The sequence below is a fragment of the Nerophis lumbriciformis genome, linkage group LG23 (assembly GCF_033978685.3).
Source record: "Nerophis lumbriciformis linkage group LG23, RoL_Nlum_v2.1, whole genome shotgun sequence".
NCBI lineage: Eukaryota > Metazoa > Chordata > Actinopteri > Syngnathiformes > Syngnathidae > Nerophis > Nerophis lumbriciformis.
In genome coordinates, this window is record NC_084570.2 from 13736507 (window position 1) to 13750025 (window position 13519).

Genomic DNA, 13519 nt, shown 5'->3' on the forward strand with positions numbered 1-13519 from the left:
ATCCATAGATTTATCAGATTTAATTTTTTATTATCTATAGCATGGGTGTCAAAAGTGCGCCCTGGAGGCAATTTGCAGCTCACAGCTAATGTTTTAAAAGCCCACGGCACATTCTAAAAATACTATTAAAATAAACAAAAACATAACAAAAGTGAAATAAAAAAGCTTAAAGGTGAAATGTAATTTAGAAAAAGTTGCAATGTTGACTAATAAAACAAAGCTGTTTTTTTTTCTTTCAAACTGTCATTGCTCAAAACATAATATTGAATCCAAATCAATGTTATTATGAATTATTGACCTATCCAAGGTTCCGGTTACTCCACATCAATTATTCCACTTTGAAAAATATTTTTGGTGAAGTTTTTGCATATTTTGCGTTTGCCATTAAAAACATAGTTTTGTTTGACAAAAAAGGGCGGAAAACAAACAAACAAAAAAACAACATTAAAAAAAAACTAAAACATTTTGAAATGAGGAATAGATCTGAAGTTGATGTAGACTCCAGTGATTTAAGCGTTAAATATAAAATGTATGTATGCCCTGGCACACCATTATCATCATTTCATGACTGAAGCAAAACACTTTTTACACTTTTATACTGAAATAAATACACCTACAACTTCCATCCATCCATCCATCTTCTTCCGCTTATCCGAGGTCGGGTCGCGGGGGCAGCAGCCTAAGCAGGGAAGCCCAGACTTTCCTCTCCCCAGCCACTTCGTCCAGCTCTTCCCGGGGGATCCCGAGGCGTTCCCAGGCCAGCCGGGAGACATAGTCTTCCCAACGTGTCCTGGGTCTTCCCCGTGGCCTCATTAAATAAAAACATAGAAAAAACTACAAGCAGCGGTAAAGTTTAGATCCATGAAGGAAAGAAAAAAGTGAATGAATGTTTATAACTGAATACATCTACATATGCATACAAATTAGTTTTCTTATTTTCTTTTTAATGAATTAAGTAACGTTTATGACAACCTTTTTCCAAAACACAATATAGAATGTGAGATACAACAGGATAATGCATACGTTTATCTTTTTTTTTCAAAACGCTTACAAAAAACTGGTACCCCAAAAATTTACTGTGGGACCCCATTTTTATGACTTGTTGGGGTCCCTGGGACCCCATTTTGAAAATTCCTAGCGCCAACACTGCTGTCAACAGAGGAGAAAAAAATGCTTTATTTAAATAAATATATTATTTATAAAGCAAGTTCGAGTATCATTGGCAAATTTTCACCTAGTCCCGGCCTTGGCGTGCTGCGCGCCTTGGCACGCATATATGTGTCCTCTTTTTGGGATTTCAGAATATGGTCAGCCTATGGTCGGTATTGCAGCGTGAGTTGGACCACTTTTACAACCTGTAATTATGTAAAAAAAAAAAAGTGTAATTATGTCCGCAAAAGTCCCCAAACTTGCCATTGTACATATTTTGTAGTTCCCCGGGTCGTCTTTGATCTTCTTCCGTTTGTTTACCTGCAAACCCAAACTACTTCCGGGTATGTATTCGCAAACATATTGAAAATAAAATCATAATTTCTTATTTTTTGTTGTGATTTTGAATGGAAAAACACATGAACGAATGAAATTATATGCATTTTCTTTTCATGAATGGGAATTGTAAATCAAAACGTCGATGGGTTTATTTGAATTTCATTTTGTAATATGAAAAAATAAAATTGTAAAACAAAGTGTTCTTCTTTTTAATGTCAATTAGCAATACTTCGATCTATAAAAACATTTGGTTTTCATTCTGTGTTTCGTTTGATATAGCCGCACACCGGGACCGGAAGTTGCAAAAATAAGACAAGACCGCGGAGCGGATTGTTGGAAAAAAACAGTTCAGTGGTGTCATATAATCAGAAATACTTTAATATGTTTTGATATATATATGCAGTATAGAACACTGCGCAGTTATTCCAACATACCAAACCGTGGTCTTGTCTTTAAATATCAACTTCCAGTTGCTAAAAATTAAAAATACATTTGTTTTGAGAAGGTTGTTTTTGGTCAGTTTCTGCTGACCGGCGATTTAAACGTTTTTTCCAAGTTTTTAAATATGAAATAAAAATCAATTAATTAATTATTGCTCTTTCAAATAGAAAAATAACAACCATTTAATTTCATTTAAAAAATTTCAAAATACAATTAAAACTATCAGATTTAAAATGTTCAATCCAATTCATGAAATAAAAATAAAATGACCAACACATACACTCACCTTTCAATCCATCTTAGAGTTGTCTTATATTTTCAAGTAAAGGCACTACTGTATAATATACATGGATGGATGTTGCAGGAAGCAGAGACTATTGCAGGTAATTTGACAACTTTGTGTTTATTGACTCATAAAACATTCTTCAAACAATAAAACAATTTTAAATGTCCGTTTCTGTACAATGCTTGCTAAGCAATTTTATTTATATATAGAAAATGTAAGAGGGGTCATGTTAAAATGACAAAACCCCTTCAAATTTAATGGCAGGTACTCTGGAAAAAATAACAGCATTCCATCAACAAACATTTTCAAGCAATAAATATGTATTTATAAATAGTGTAAATTTACATCAAGATTAGAAACACAATGAAACATAATCACAAATTAAACTTTATTTCATAAGTCTATGTGCAACCCATTTTCTTTGTGACTTGGCTAGTACATTTTTACTAGAGTTTTTTTTTCCTTTCTCTTTTTTAAACCTAAGAAATAAAATCGTTTTTGGGGAGAAACAAGACAGAGAAAAACATAAAAGCTGTGAAGAATAAAAACAAAATCACCTTTACTCTTCACATTACACTTTTTTGTGGAGATTTTGTCGAGCGTCAAAATGACGTTTCTAAAGTAGACAGAAAGCAAGGTAGGCTAGTGCTCCTTAGGAGGACATACCCAAAAAAATTAAAACAATTGTGACAATGAGTTAAGAAAAAAAATCAATGCCAGTAAGCAGGGGAGAAGGCGAGAAAAGGGGCAGGGAGGTGGTCAAGTCAGTAGTCTTTTACAGGTGGTGTAGCCAGTTTTGAACAGTTAATATCTACAAAACATTTTATCACACATTAAAAGAGACACTTCTCCCTCGTCCTCCTGCTCCCACACATTTTTGATTAAGTCCTCCATTGAAATGGGCTGAACCATTGTCACTAGAGAGGGAGGAACAGTCCTATGAGCGAGCTCGGTGCTACCCCCGTCCGGTGGGGGCCTGTGCGCCAAACAGGTTGCATAGACAGACGCAGCCGCCTCAGCCTCCAGCCGTCGCTATGGAGACCTGCCATGCGGGGGAGGGGGCGGTGGCGAAGGTGGTGGAGAGACGGCCTTGGCTTTCCTGAATATCAGAAAGGGGTCCGTGTACATGGATGCGTTTTCTTCAGTTTTTTATGTTTTTTTTAAATTGGCTTCGCGATTCCACTGCAGAAGAAATGGGTCTCCTAATGTCAAGATGAAGATGAGTGAAGAGGAGGGACCTGTGGAGAGGTGATGCGAAAGGATTAGACTGGCTCAAGATAGCAAAACTAAACCAACAAGATACAGAAGTTGTGTGCACGACAAATACTGAACCCATATGAGGAATTAGTAGATTGCACAGATACATTTGATAACATAAAAAAAATGTCAATAAGGCGAGAATACTTGTACTGTGTTGTAGGCGGGTTAGGGAAAACAAATGAACTAATCTTCTGCTACGTGCAGCCCTACGTGGGCCCTCGTCACTGTTATAAAGGAAGAATTTCAGCGTGTTATTTGCGCTAAATGTTCTGCAAACATTCCGAGAAGGAGGGAGATCATGCACAGACACATCAAACCTTTTTAGCGCCCTGTAACACCAGCATCGCTACAACGGTGTCTTGAAAGAATATGAAGATAAATGCAAACCGTTTGCATTTTCCTGTGACGTCACATAGTGAAGCCAACACAAACAAACATGGCGGAAAGAACAGCAAGCTATAGCGACATCAGCTCGGATTCAGACTCGGATTTCAGCGGCTTAAGCGAATCAACAGATTACGCATGTATTGTGGAGTGTGGAGGCAGGTAGCGAAAATGAAATTGAAGAAGAAACTGAAGCTATTGAGCCATATCGGTTTGAACCGTATGCAAGCGAAACCGACGAAAACGACACGACAGCCAGCGACACGGGAGAAAGCGAGGACGAATTCGGCGATCGCCTTCCAACCAACGATTGGTATGTGTTTGTTTGGCATTAAAGGAAACTAACAACTATGAACTAGGTTTACAGCATATGAAATACATTTGGCAACAACATGCACTTTGAGAGTGCAGACAGCCCAATTTTCATCAATTAATATATTCTGTAGACATACGCGCTCTTTTCCTGAAAGCTGATCTGTCCAGTTTTGGAGTTGATGTCAGCGTTGGAGTTGATGTTAGCTCGCTCGTCTGTGGGAACAAACTGCCGCCATTTCTTGCCGTGCTACCGAGGTCCTTTGTCCCTGAATTGCTCACACACTCCGGCAGATTCAATGGGGGTCTGGCGGCAGATTTCTTTGACTTTATCGTTGGAAATGAATCTGCTTTGAGTGTCGCAGGATATCCACACATTCTTGCCACCTCTGTCGTAGCATAGCTTTCATCGGTAAAGTGTGCGGAACAAACGTCCAATTTCTTGCCACTTTCGCATCTTTGGGCCACTGGTGCAACTTGAATCCGTCCCTGTTCGTGTTGTTACACCCTCTGACAACACACCGACGAGGCATGATGTCTCCAAGGTACGGAAAACAGTCGAAAAAATGGAAAATAACAAAGCTGATTTGACTCGGTGTTTGAGAAAATGGCGGATTGCTTCCCGATGTGACGCCACGTTGTGACGTCATCGCTCCGAGAGCGAATATTAGAAAGGCGTTTAATTCGCCAAAATTCACCCATTTAGAGTTCGGAAATCGGTTAAAAAAATATATGGTCTTTTTTCTGCAACATCAAGGTATATATTGACGCTTACATAGGTGTGGTGATAATGTTCCCCTTTAAGAAAATGATGGCGCAGGACGACTCGCCCTTTACCATCGTTGAAGATACTGGCTTTTGTCAGGACAAATCTACAGTTAGTCAAATCCACCTTTGTTGGAGTATTTATTACCTGTGTACTAAATACAACTAAATGTAAATGTAAAAACATTTGTATTTATTGTTTTGTTTATAGAGTATGCCATAGTCAGCTCCACATCATACATGTAGTACATAATACACATACATATCTTCATTGAACAGTCTTGTGCTCAATGGCAATATTATTATTTCACAAAAAAGAAAAGAAAATTGAATTAATTAATTAATTAAATTAAATTAAATTAAACATATCTAAAAAGGGTAGAAGTATAAATCCCCTCCTTTTTTTACACAGTTACTTTAACTAATACCCAGTTTCCTCTGAACCACATTTTATCAAAGTCATCTGGATCCACATAACGCAATTTGCCCCGAACTATGTGCTTACAATTCTCAAAATATCATCATAAGTAAGTCATATAAGTCATTCATACTCATTAAAAATACACCTAGACATCACTATACCGAACCAAAATATTAGATTTGTACAATTTCTTAAAATGCTCGATGTTTGAACAGTGTTTGAGCTCATCACTCCGTGTAAAAAATAATAGGTATAAACAAGTTATTGGTATCGGCTTGAAAAAAGGTGCATCCCTAATATTTGTTGTATTTTTGTATGAATTCCAATTATTCTGGAGTATTATCTAGTCCAGTGGATCCTCAATTTACGAACCCCTCTATTTGCGAACTTCTCGATTTACAAACTTTTAAGTCGAGCCAAATATGCCTCTGCGTGACAACCATGTCTTTGTGTACAAACGCTTCATTCATATATTCATTTTGTGCTCCACTTGCAGACAAAAACTGGGGCGCAGCATTTTTGGGTAGGAGTACCCCTTCACCTGCTGCACATTGCAGTATACTCCTCAGTGCCTTTTTCGTGTGTTTTTTTGCCTTTCGACAATCCATCCATCCATCCATTTTCTACCGCTTATTCTCTTCGGGGTCCCTGGAGCCTATCTCAGCTACAATCGGGCGGAAGGCGGGGTACACCCTGGACAAGTCACCACCTCATCGCAGGGCCAACACAGATAGACAGACAACATTCACACTCACATTCACACACTAGGGCCAATTTAGTGTTGCCAATCAACCTATCCCCAGGTGCATGTCTTTGGAGGTGGGAGGAAGCCGGAATTCCCGGAGGGAACCCACGCAGTCACGGGGAGAACATGCAAACTCCACACAGAAAGATCCAGAGCCCGAGATTGAACCCAGGACTACTTAGGACCTTCGTATTGTGAGGCAGACGCACTAACCCCTCTTCCACTGTGCTGCCCGCCTTTCGACAAGTTTTTTCTAATTTTACCAACTCAATATGAGTCCCAAAAACTCAACAAACCAGCGTGGAAAGGAGGAGGGAATCGCTGTGGAGTTAAAAAAACAAAAAAACTTTGTGACGAGTACATTAATGGGGATCACAAGAATGTAAGAATCGACGAAACGGGCTTTGTACCACAGCAAATTTTAATTGTGATGAGACCGGATTTTTCTGGAAAGAGATGCCATGCAAAATTATTTCACAGCGAAGGAAAAGACACACCCTCCACCTCTTTCTCGCTCCGTCTACTGCTTTCTCTTTAGCTCCTCTGCCGATGTTAATGTAAGTGGATTTTACTTTTTTAAATGTTTATTAATGTAGTAATATGGTCGTTAAAATTAAGATTTTTGGGGGATTTCTGATCGTTTGTGAGGGCACCAAAAGGGACTTCTGTTTATGTGCATGAGTTGGCCGAGCAGCGCAAACACAGAACAGCAGATTGTTGTTCTTTTGCTTGTTAATAAAGAGTAAGTGGATCCATCACCGCCTTGTTATGTTTGTTTGTTAGATATGCAGTACTGTATAGCACAGGGATGCCCAAAGTGGGCTAAATTTGGCCTGTCGTGTCATTTGGATTGGCCTGCCAAAGGGTGGCTACTAAATTTGATACGTATTTATACTGACCTCTTTCAAGCTGGACAATCATTGATGGCATGTCTGCAAGGCTACGCTATAAAAAAGGTCAGTAGATTTTATTGTGAAAACCTGGCAGCTCAGTCCCCAGAAATTTACAGTAAAATCATCAGTGGCACCATTTTTCCATTTACCGTAACGCACTACAAAAACTGAGAACGTACAATTTTACGGTAAGAAAAGTAGCTGCTCAGTCGCCAGAATGTTGCAGCAAAAAAACAGTGGTACCTTTTTTCAATGTAGAGTAATGCACCGCAAAAGAAAATGGCCATAGATTTTACAGTAAAAAAAAGGCTGCTCAGTCACCAGAATTTACCACAAAACAACAGTGGTACGATTTTTCAATTTACAGTAATTTGGTGTAAAAAAACAGTACATTTTACAATAAAATTCTGATGATTGAGCGGACAGTTTTTTTGTTTTTACCGTAATATCTAACAATTTTTTTGTACATGCTAATGAATTGCGTTTGAATTGGAGACCGCTGCTCTACGGTAAAGTTGTGACTTTTTGACGCTCGATGGAGAAGTAAAGTTGGTCATATAGTGAAAACCTAAACGCTTCAAAATGTAGCATCCATATATCTAATTTCTCTGGGTAAAGTTTGAAAGTAATATGAGTAAATATCTAGGGCTAACTCGTCACGGAATAACACCTACAAATGGTGGAAATCTGCAGAAAATGACCTTTTTTGACTGTTTTGAGGTTACAAATGTACATAAAAGATGCAGAGTTGTATGTTAACTGAACCAGGCACACAATTGTGACAATCTCTAATACATTATACGGTAATTAATTATTACTCGTATGAGGCTAAATTCCTCACTTGTGGTGGTGTATGGTGAAAATCTCTGTTTGGCTTGCGGACCAATGGCACATTTTCACTTTGGCTCTGGGAGGCAAAACGTTTGGACACCCCGGTGTAGCACTTTATATTGCGTTCAAAGTGTACAAACCTTCACTAAAATATGGACTTTTGTCAAGGCTGGAACCCATTATTCATGTTTACGTTGTTTCTTATGGGAAAATCTGCTTCACTATACAAACTTTTCGATTTACGGACCCCGTTCAAGAACAAATTTAGTTTGTAAATCGCGGTTCCATCGTATTGCTGTTACAAGTGACCAATTGGGCAATACTCTGCCTTTAATGGCAGCCATTGTTTTTTTAATGGCTGAATGAAAGCACAGGCCTGTTTCAACAGTATGAGTGCCTGGATTCCATCTTGAGATCAATGTGCAGACTTACTAATGTGAACTGGTCATAGACCTGCATGAGGTCGTCCATCCTGTGCTGCTCCAACACCACAAAGTCATCCAGCGTGGCACTGCCTTTCCGGGCACAGTCCTGGCAGTGAACCACATGCTGCTTCTTGGACAGGAGTTCGCGTCGCACAAACAACAGGTTGAACACCTCCACCTGCATCAGACAAATATAGGCTTCACTTAAAAACAACTCGTTTTAAACACTGTTTGAATAACAGGGCAACCAAGGATCAATTTTCAGGGTTTTCCATACATTCATTTATTTGTACATGCCCGTGCTCACATTTAGACTTAGACTTCCTTTTTATTGTCATTCAAATTTGAACTTTACAGTACAGATAAGAACGAAATTTCGTTGCATTAGCTCGTTGTAGTGCAGGATAAAAGAGCAATAAGGTGCAGATATAAATAAATAGATTACTGTACATTTACATTACAGTATAATGATCAACTGAGAGGAATGAGGTGTAGTTAAAAAAAGATCCAGTAGATGGCATTGCTACTCTGCACAGTCACTTAAAATAGATTGACATCACCTGCTCCATCCAAGTTACTAATCCCCGCCTCTATGGCGGCGAATTTCTTACAAGTACAGTGGTACCATGGGATACGAGCTGTCTCTCGACTAAGTGCTATGTTTTAGGTTGCGAACAAAATGTAGAGTTACGAGCCTTCACCACGACTTGGCATAGCGATTGCTACAGTGAACCCTGTAAAAACCGACCACAACATCCGGGTTCTCACTCGCTAGAATTAGCTCATAGCGAGAGATCGACATAACTTTGTTTTTTCCAACCATGAGAACAAAGTGAGTGTGAAGGACAGTGCTGAGAAGAGGTGGAGGATATTCTTTAAAACAAAGAAAGAAATGATCAAAAATAAGCAGCTGACTTTGTGAAGCAGTTGTAGTGTAGCACTGGTAGTCTGCACCATACTGAAGCACAATGTACAATATAACGCCAGCCAAGGATGTCAAAATAATATGTAAACGGCAGACATGAAAATATGGAGAAGCTGCTGATAGTGTGTTTGACGGAGAAGCAGCTCAAAGAAAATTTCGTAGAAGTCCAGCCCCCAAATAGTAGTAGTACATTCATAAAACTGCTGTATTTGTTTGTGGTACATGCTATCGTATTTTTTTCTCTCCAAACAACAGTCTGGTCTTCTTTTTAAAAGGTGTATTGGATGTTAAAAAGGTGTTTTGGGGGGCCAAGCGCAGATTAAATGGATTTCAATTCGTCTTGCAGTACCAGTTTTTTTAAGGTACAAGGTGTGTCACAGAACCAATTAAACTCGTATCCTGAGGTACAACTGTGTTATAAATATTATCACTAGAGGACTAAGAATGCATGCGACACACCGAGCAAGCAAGGCGAAAAGAAACCATGCTAACCGCTAAGCTAGCTTGATTGTTAAGTACTTTCACAGGAAGTCTAGCTGGAACAGCGTTACAGCAGAGAGTAACCAGCTGTAAATGGGAACTGAGCAAGTAGATTTTTAACAAAGTCTAGAGCGAGAACAACAATTTCACACACAAACTATATTGTGAGCAGACATGTACGAAAACCAGAAATGACTCAATATAGACTTGGGCGATATACTGATTTTATCGATAACCTAACTCAATATGTTATCAGCGTTTCTGCAGGTATTGGCAAATCTAATTTAATGCTTTTTAATGCAACTTAAAACACATTTAGTGCCATTGTGCTACTGCAGATCATTATTTTATAATGTATAGTCAAAAACATATAATTGTCTGTATAGACAAAATTATAAGCATTTGACAAGGCAAATTAAGCACTAACAATCATTATGTAAGATAACAATACTAGAAACCCTTTTAAACACAATACATTTATTTTTCATTACTGTAGTATTTTTTTTACTATTGTATCTTGAATGTCAGTAACTTCCATTATCTTAAATGGGTAAACAAACATAAAAATAAAACGGACTCAATTTCTGTTAGCAAAAATTGCACCAGTTGGAAAAATGCTTTTGGTGTCTTTTTTGTTGCTGCATACTTGCTCATTCGTCTGTCCATGCTGATGAGCTCAAGTTGTTCATTAGATTTGAGGTTAAAATATTCCTAGACAGGGACATTTGGTTTTATAATCATTTTTTTCCCTCTCAACTTGTGTTACTTAGCAGTGCTGCTTGCCAGTGAGTCGCGAGGCCATGGTGGTGTATGTTGGCGCTTTTTGGATAGTTATTTATTGGGTTTTGTGGGCGAAATAGAGGACCTCCCATTGGCTCCGGTGTAAGCAGACTTTTATTTACATTTATTTACAAGCGAAAATGCATTTAAAGGGTTGGAATTGGGGGTTAAATCACCAAAAATTATTCCCGGGCACGGCACCGCTGCTGCCCACTGCTCCCCTCACCTCCCAGGGCGTGAACAAGGGGGTGGGTCAAATGTAGAGGACACATTTCACCACACCTAGTGTGTGTGACAATCATTGGTACTTTAACTTTACTTTAAAAAAAAAAAATTAAAAAAAACATCCGTCGCCATGTCTTTCATGATTGTGAACGATAGGCAAAATTCCCCAAAAAAGTGCAGTTCCCCTTTAATTTACAGTGTGTGCCTTTTTTAAAATGTAATTTTTTTTTTAAACAACAAATTACGCAATGGGAGTCAGTTGCGCCCCCATGCATCATTCATTGTAATGACAGAAGAGTGAAAGTGGTTGAAAAAGTGGTGATAATACACCCTGATTTTGTTTAGTTTTTATCTACCCTTGTTCATGTTTATATTCTTGTTCCCTTTTACTCCGAGGCAACCTATTTTTTTTATACAAAATATTATTAAAACATTCAAAAATCACAGAACATACTGTAGCAGAAGCTCCGTTCCAAAAAAATTGCAAGTTCAGGAGGTGACATAGACTTTGATCGTGTCTTCTGGCGCCGATCGTGTAGACACACACCCTAGAGCAGTGGTTCTCAAATGGGGGTACGCATACCCCTGGGGGTACTTGAAGGTATGCCAAGGGGTACGTGAGATTTTTTTTAAATATTCTAAAAATAGCAACAATTCAAAAATCCTTTATAAATATATTTATTGAATAATACTTCAACAAAATATGAATGTAAGTTCATAAACTGAACATCAAATCAAGTAGGCTATTCCATTCATTACCATAAACCCAGAGTTTCCCCCATAACATGATGGTTTGACCCTCACTAAAATGTCTGTTAAAAAGAACTGTGCAAATAAATGCAACAATGCAATATTCAGTGTTGACAGCTAGATTTTTTGTGGACATGTTCCATAAATATTGATGTTAAAGATTTATTTTTTTGTGAAGAAATGTTTAGAATTAAGTTCATGAATCCAGATGGATCTCTATTACAATCCCCAAAGAGGGCACTTGATGATTACTTCTATGTGTAGAAATCTTTATTTATAATTGAATCACTTGTTTATTTTTCCAACTTTTTTTTCTAAATACGGTAGTTCAAGAAAGACCACTACAAATGAGCAATATTTTGCACTGTTATACAATTTAATAAATCAGAAACTGATGACATAGTACCCTATTTTACTCCTTTATCTCTTTTTTTCAACCAAAAATGCTTTGCTCTGATTAGGGGGTACTTGAATTAAAAAAATGTTCACAGGGGGTACATCACTGAAAAAATGTTGAGAACTACTGCCCTAGAGAACGAGAAGGGTATACCGTATATTTCGGAGTATAAGTCGCTCCGGAGTATAAGTCGCATTGGCTGAAATTGCATAATAAAGAAGGAAAAAACATATATAAGGCGCACTGGAGTATAAGTCACATTTTTGAGGGAAATTTATTTGATAAAACCCAACACCAAGAATAGACATTTGAAAGGCAATTTAAAATAAATAAAGAATTGTGAACAACAGGCTGAATAAGTGTACGATATATGAGGCATAAATAACCAACTGAGAACGTGCCTGGTATGTTAAATTAACATGTTATGGTAAGAGTCATTCAAATAACTATAACTTATAGAACATGCTATATACGTTTACCAAACAATCTGTCACTCCTAATCGCTAAATCCCATGAAATCTTATACGTCTAGTCTCTTACGTGAATGAGCTAAATAATATTATTTGATATTTTACGGTAATGTGTTAATAATTTCACACATAAGTCGCTCCTGAGTATAAGTCGCACCCCCGGCCAAACTGTGAAAAACACTGCGACTTATAGTCCGAAAAATACGGTAGTTGCGGCTGCAGAACTACCGTATTTTCCGCACTATTAGCCGCACCTAAAAACCACAAATTTTCTCAAAAGCTGACAGTGCGGCTTATAACCCGGTGCGCTTTATATATTGATTAATATTAAGATTCATTTTCATAAAGTTTAGGTCTCGCAACTACGGTAACCAGCCGCCATCTTTTTTCCCCGTAGAAGAGGAAGCGCTTCTTCTTCTACGGTAAGCAACCGCCAAGGTAAGCACCCGCCCCCGTAGAAGAAGAAGCGCGTGGATATTACGTTTCATTTCATTTGTGTGTTTACATCTGTAAAGACCACAAAATGGCTCCTATTAAGAGACACGCGTACAACGCAGAATTCAAACTCAAGGCAATAAGTCACGCAGTAGAACACGGAAATAGAGCAGCAGCAAGAGAATTGAACATAAATGGTGCGTAGGTAGAGGAAGCAACAAGATGACCTGCGCCACTAAGACAGGGAGACAGCGCCGGACGACATACGCCAACATCTGCCAGTGGATTGTAAATGCCTGGGCGGATATATCGGTCTCAACTGTGGTCCGAGCTTTCCAGAAGGCAGGATTCACGGAACTGCTGGACAACAACAGCGACACTGACTCTGATGACTTCGACGAGACGGAGACGGCCATTTTGGATGCCGTATTCGCCCAACTTGTTCATTCAGATACTGAAGAAGAATTCGAGGGATTTATAGATGAGGAATAACTTCAGAAAGTGAGCTTTAAATGTTTATTTTGTGTGTTGTGTGACATTAACGTTCAAGCAACGTTGAGTTATTGATGTTGCTATTGCTCTGCACTAATTTGAGTGTTACTATTTTTGTGATTGCACATTTGCACATTACATTTTGGGGGTGAACAGAGTTGTTAGAACGCTGGTTTGTAATATATTATTAAAGTTTGACTGACCTATCTGACTGTTTTTTTGACATTCCCTTTAGCGCAGCGTAGGCGCGGCTTATAACCCGGGGCGGCTTATAGGTGAACAAAGTTTTGAAATATGCCATTCATTGAAGGTGC

At 38.4% G+C, this 13519-nt stretch overlaps 1 pseudogene; it reads right to left on the minus strand.

Moving 5' to 3' along the window:
• Positions 1-2313: 2313 nt before the first annotated feature.
• Positions 2314-13519, minus strand: part of LOC133622372 (lysine-specific demethylase 6A-like) — an 81726-nt pseudogene continuing 70520 nt past the window's right edge.